This window comes from Patiria miniata, unplaced genomic scaffold (assembly GCF_015706575.1).
Source record: "Patiria miniata isolate m_02_andy unplaced genomic scaffold, ASM1570657v1 HiC_scaffold_10, whole genome shotgun sequence".
In the NCBI taxonomy this organism is placed as follows: domain Eukaryota; kingdom Metazoa; phylum Echinodermata; class Asteroidea; order Valvatida; family Asterinidae; genus Patiria; species Patiria miniata.
In genome coordinates, this window is record NW_024037048.1 from 18,213,850 (window position 1) to 18,220,307 (window position 6,458).

The window sequence follows — 6,458 nt, forward strand, 5'->3', positions numbered from 1 at the left end:
GCTGGAAGAATATTTGCACACAGAAAACATGAACACGTAGGTGCCCGGCACACCACACGTGAACGTGCCGGTCTCGAGATCGAAGCTGGTACCCGGCAGAAGCGTCTCGGTCTCCTGAAAGGGCAAACGGGCGAAGGTCAGCGCATCCGAGGCGCTCGTCCTCACCACGGTGAATGCTACCCGCTGGTTGGAGTCGTCTGGTGTCTCCCCTGGCTCACCCTTTGACCTTTGACACCAGTCTGACCGGTTCGCCCGACTGAACCTTTAGGCCCAGTGTCACCTTGAGGGCCAATCGGTCCGACAAGCCCTGGCTCGCCTGCAAAACCAGTACGGCCTTGGAGCCCCAACTGACCTTTGACACCACGTGCTCCCCGCTGACACCGGGGGCCGATATCACCTTTTGACCTTTGACACCAGTTTCTCCTGTTGGCCCAACTAAAACCTTTGGTCCCATCTTGCCCGGCAGGCCTCTGCCGTCGTCACCCGGCTCTCCTTTTTGACCTGCATCACCCTTTGACCCTTGTAAAATTCCGACAATTGCAGCTGTTTCCTGGCAGCACGTTTGGCCCGCCTGAGACGCAGGACCATCACCGTCCGAGGCAACCGGCCCAGTAACGGAAGCTCGGAGGTTGACGGAGTTACCCAGAAGGAGGGCGATAGGAAATAACGGTTGCCACGAAGATCTTCATTCTGTACAGAATAACAACGATTAAACTGAAACAAATCAGGTGAGATTTTTTTTCAAAAAAATAATTTTAAAAACGGGAAGAGTAGAGAAAAATATTGAGGTTTGATAAACAGGAGAACTAGTCTAAAATTCATGACAATCCGCCGTCAGATTTGAAAGAAAAATAAACCAAAAAATGATATTGGAGGAATCATTGTTTGAAGAATGTTTTCTTTGTTATATAACAGTGGCGTATGAGGGCTAACATTTATGAGAAGCCTAGTTTATAAAACCGGTTGTCATGGCAACCCATCGAATCGATTTGTTTTTATTTCGCCTGCCAATAAAATTTAAGAAAGGTCACCAAAATGCATTCCGATAGGGCGAAGCGTTCCGGAGCTGTAGTATTTTTTTTGGAGGGGGGGGGGGGGGAGGGGGCGAAGCACATCTTGCCCCTTCCCAGGTCCTGATAGAATCATTAATTAAACCTCACCACACCCACCTCAATGGTTCGTTCTTGAAGATCAGGTCCAAGAAGAGATCACAAGGAATTCAGTGTAGGCTGAAAAAAAAACATACAAACGAAGACTGGTTAAGTTTACACTTTAATACTATTTTATTATCAATTAAGATAAATGAGTGAGATTTTTTTCTCATTTGGATACATTGCAACCCCAAAACAGGAAAATTTCTCACCAAGTTATTACGGTCAAGTAATTACAATAATAAGTTTTCTCGGCCGAATTCGTCAAGAAAAACAACCTGTTTTAATGTCGCATTGTTCAATTTCTCTCGAATTGACTGATTCTTTAAATAAGCTTTCAATTTGTTTAAACGTTATTATTGAAACTTTTTTTCCAATCATTTTAAAGGCATGTATCTATTTTTGAGACACTATAGGAACTCGGTCAAAAGTTTGTTGTCATTTTATAAGCTTTTGTTGCATTTGGCCAGGCAAATTTCCTTTTAACACCAGTTCGCTATGAGTTTTAAAGCAGCAATGAAATTCTTCATTCACTGTGAAATGTTATAGGGTTTCCCGCCCAATTTCATACTTTGCTAATAATAACAATAAAACATTTTAAATCAAAATCGCATAAAACATGCAGACCTTTTCACACCCGGTTGAATTTAGCGAAAGCTCAACATGTTTCAGGGTATTCTTCTTTCACGCGTGAAAAGTAAGCAGCAAATTACGTGACTGTGCATTGAATTTCTTGTGCTTTGAATTTCAGTCCCGCTCGGGAATTCACTTTGATGCATACGTTTACAAAAGAAACACAAGTTCAATGATATTTGGAAGTTGCATTAGCAAGATATTGTGTCATAGTGATGCAACAGAGTATAAAATGACATGGCTTTTGACAAGTTTGGATTAAGGAATGTACAGCTATTTCAAAGATTGGATTTTGTTTTGCACGAAAAAGTTGCCTTCACGCTTTGGTGTGGTGTAAAATGTTTTTAAAAAAAATTCGAATGCGCTAAATGCGACCTTTTGCAGTGTAATGAACAGTCTCTCAGATTGGACGAACAAGTTGCGAAATTGGACGCAAAAACCTATATGTTATGATTCCCGAAGTTGATAAACAATCACAAACGAATTACAACGTGATCAACGATCAAGAAAAAATTAGGACAACGGTTGCGAACACAATTCCGATTTAAAAATAAATAAAAGAAGACAAATTCCAAAGAATCTGATTACACAGCAACTAAATATTGGTGTGATCAATATTTGTTTTCATCTTAGTTCTCTTTTTTTTGCCAACTGATGTACCTGCATATAAAAAAATGTGAAGGAAATTTCAGCGTGTTTCCGCTATAAGTTCGAGGCACCCTGATGAGTTTAACGAGGAATTTGCAAAGACTGCAGGCCAAAATGTCTGGCACAGTTCTACGGTGGGTGTTATAGGGAGGGAATATCACTCGAGCGATGTTTTCTGTTAAAATTTTGACCAAAAGGTGTATAAATATGGAGAAAAAAATTACAATCTCCCCCAAAATCACTGCTCTGTTCTGATGATTGAGTGAGGAAAATGTCAAATAACAGACACTCACCTCGATGTAACGTTCTTGAATTCTATCACGAAGGGAATCCTCAACACTCAGCAGATTGCGAGCTGGAAATAATACCAACGAAAATGAGTCATTGAAAATCCGCTGGGAGATATCTTGGGGGCTGTTGGGGGAGGCATAGCTGAATTTCACAAGTAAAACACCCCCAGATCAAAATCTCTGTCGGGCGAAATGTGATCTGGATTGATAATATATTTTTTAAGCGGAATGCGTCCTGCATGCAACGGCCCTGAACAGACCCACGCACGAGCAACAATATTCATGTCTTCTTTGAAGGATTTAATATTTTCGAATCAAACGCAGTAACTGCCAAAACGAATGCCCAGAGATTTCTGAGAGAAATCTGTATGCAAAAAGAAGGCCACGTAGGATCATTTGCAATTGCCCGGAAAAGTACATTTAATGACAGAAACCTTGCAATGCTGAGAGTGAAGATAAGACTGGTATCAAATACCCGATGAAAGTATTTCGCCTGATATATCGGTTGAAAACTTTGCAGGTGTTTTTAAAATTAAAAAATATAGTTCAGGTGTTATAAAGCACGGAATCAAGTAACGAGATCCAACAAAATAGTGCATACGTTTTCTCTGCTTTTTTCTGAATGATAGTATCCACTGAGCTGAAACTTCAACAGGTTAGTTGCGACCTTCTTAAGTTTTTAAGCCATTTTGTTGCTTCTCACGAAAAAAAAAAATTTTTTATTATTATTTCTGTACCAACTGACCAAACACTTTCAAAGTATTCAGCAAATACTACTATCGCCATTTCAAGAAAATATTCAACGGAATCTAAGTGGCATGCTGAGTGGAACCCTGCATGCAAACAGAGCTTGTGCTTCATATTTTAAGACGAACAGCGGACAAGGCGGATCCGGGGGGGGGGACCATGCCCCCCCCCAAAAAAAAAACCAACAATTTTGATTTTTAAGTGACGTCGCAATAAAGGCAGGCACTGGGTACACTACCATCTTTTCGAAACAAAAATGGTTAAAGTGGTCAGAAATTTCCTCAGATCGCCACAGAGCATTTACAATTACAAAAAATTCGGGGCCCATGATTAAGCGGGCCCTGAACCCCACGCCGTGATTTTTTGGACCCACTTTCCGGGGACCCATTTTTTTTTGGGGGGGGGGGGCTACCCCCCAAACAATTGTGTTCTGGATCCGCCCTTGACAGAGAACAGAAGGGACGAATAATGTGCACAGACATCAACGCTGTACATGATTGCTACAAATGAATCCAACTAGATAAAGCAATTTGAACTTGAATAAAATTGTGTGCATCATCACGATCCGGTCCGTTTGTATTTGCGCCCTCTATATTCAGTTACACGTTCATCCTGCAGTGCTTGAATATAACTTGATGATCAAACCGGAATGGCGCACTGTGAACTCTAGCGAAATGACACAGTTTAACAACAAAGTTCAAAGGGTACTGAGTATCCACATAAATGATAACACAAAATAAGACAGGCATGTTTGAGTTGTCTGGATTTCCTGATGAACGTTCTTCCGTGACCAACTTCTCCATAACTCTTCATCCTGAATTAGTTTGAGTGATTGCCGGAATACAATGTGAGTACATCGAATCAGGATTTCATGTTTAAAAATTAAAATGAGAATTAAACAGGGAAAAAACGAGGCAGAAAATCAGGGGGTGGTTGATCATACCTATATAAAGAGTCGAACTTTCGCAAGATTGTTTTCTTTAAAACCAAAATGTTAACGCAGTAATGTACCTGAACTATTACAAGTGCGTGAATTATTTTGAATAAGTGCGAATCCCGATCAATTTCAACTATTCTGAATCACAGCAGGGAACTTGATGTAATGAGCTCTTTAAAAAAATGCTCCCAAAATTTGATTCAAAACCAGTCGAGTCTGAACAGCTTTGTTTTTGACACTGAATTATTTCGTGTTTGTATAGTGTTATATCCGACAAGATATATCGTCTTAAAAAACTGAAGACGTTTTCGAAATAGTGTGCCGGTGGGCAGACTATTAACGTGAGTTAGCAACGAAATTCAGTGACAAGAACCCCAAAAAATAATCCCTTTAATTTCTCTGTTTTGGTCAAATGTATAGCATCAACCAAGCTAAAAGTTCAAAAGTTAGTTGTGCTGCATCATACTTAAGATTGTGAGCAATTGATCAAATGTTCCACTAACTGGTTCAAGGTTGCTTGAACTTGTAGTTATAGGAATCACAATGAGCGTACAGTTTCTGCATTTGTGGGGAAAATCGATCTCATACCCAGGAAGTAGAGGCGCAAACATTACAGCTGGACTACCGCAGTCAAGTTACAGTCGTTACATAAAGATTTTTTCCGGATGGGAAATCAGCGCACCGGTTTGGTTCTAGTAAGCCTCCATCTGTTTGTCAACTGAAACTTGTCTCACAAAATATTTCAGATTTGTAAAAATCTGTACCAATCACCAAAAACATTAAAAAAATAAGCCAAAAATCAATATGGCTGTTTGTCCAAATATCCAACAGAATCTCAGCGGCATGCTGAGTGGAACCCTACATGCAAATACATGAGTGAATTCATCGAGAGCTTTTGCTTCAATCTCTTCAGGCGAACAGAAAGCCTGAGCAATTTGTACAAACACCAACTCTACACATGATTTCTACAAATTCACCCACTTAAATAAAGCAGTTTGAACTTGTATAAAACTGTGTGTATCATCACGATCCGGTCCGTTTGTATTTGCGCCCTCTATATTCATGACTCGTTCATCCTGCATGCTATGATTGAATGAAACTTGATGATCAAAGCGCACTGTGAACTCTAGCGAAATGGCAAAGTTGAAAGGGTACTGCTTGAGCAATAACACACAATAAGACAGGCATGTTTTTGATGTCCGGATTTCCTGAAAAACGTTCTTCCGTGACCAACTTCCCCATAACTGTTGATCCTGAATTACTGATTGCTGGGAAACAATGTGAGTACATCGCATGTTTTCTAATCAAAGTGATAAAATTAAAATGGCAAAATGAGGAAGAAAATAAGGAGTGGTTGATCATACTGATTTTATGGGTGAGGTTATTTATAAAGGATGGAGCTTTCGCAATATGTCTTCTTTAAACCAAAGAAAGACACTTTTTTAAAGTATTAATAGTGCGTGAATATGTTTAAGCATTAATCACAATCAGTTGAAACTATTCTGAAAACAGCAGAGAACTTGATGTTTTAAACTCTTCTAAAAACTGCAATCAGATATGACTAGAAAAAGTCCTACTGATAGCCTTTGTTTTGACAATACAACTTTCCGTGAATGTACAGTGTGCTATCCATTATAGTGACAAGATTTCAACTTTTTCAAAAACTAAACCAGTCAGTATGTGAACAATAATTTAGTTTTAAGCGTGCGAAATGAAAATATATTAAGAAATATATTACTTTCTTCCTTTCTTTCTTGTTTTTTTTCCGGACAATAATTATCTGCGACTTTTCTTCTGAACCGTACAGAACATGGTATAAACTTGAAACTTTGAATGAACATCAAGACTCCGAGGTGTACCTTTTTTATACTCTGATGTCATAATGACGTCATCAGGTATCTAATTACAAGCAATTTCACTGCAAAACCTCAAACAAAATGAACAATCATGTTCACACTTTGAAATCTGATTGACTATAGATTGATCACATTTTTGATATTCGAAGGTAAAGTCGTCTAACCTTTCCTTCCGGGGTTACTGGTAGGTCAAATT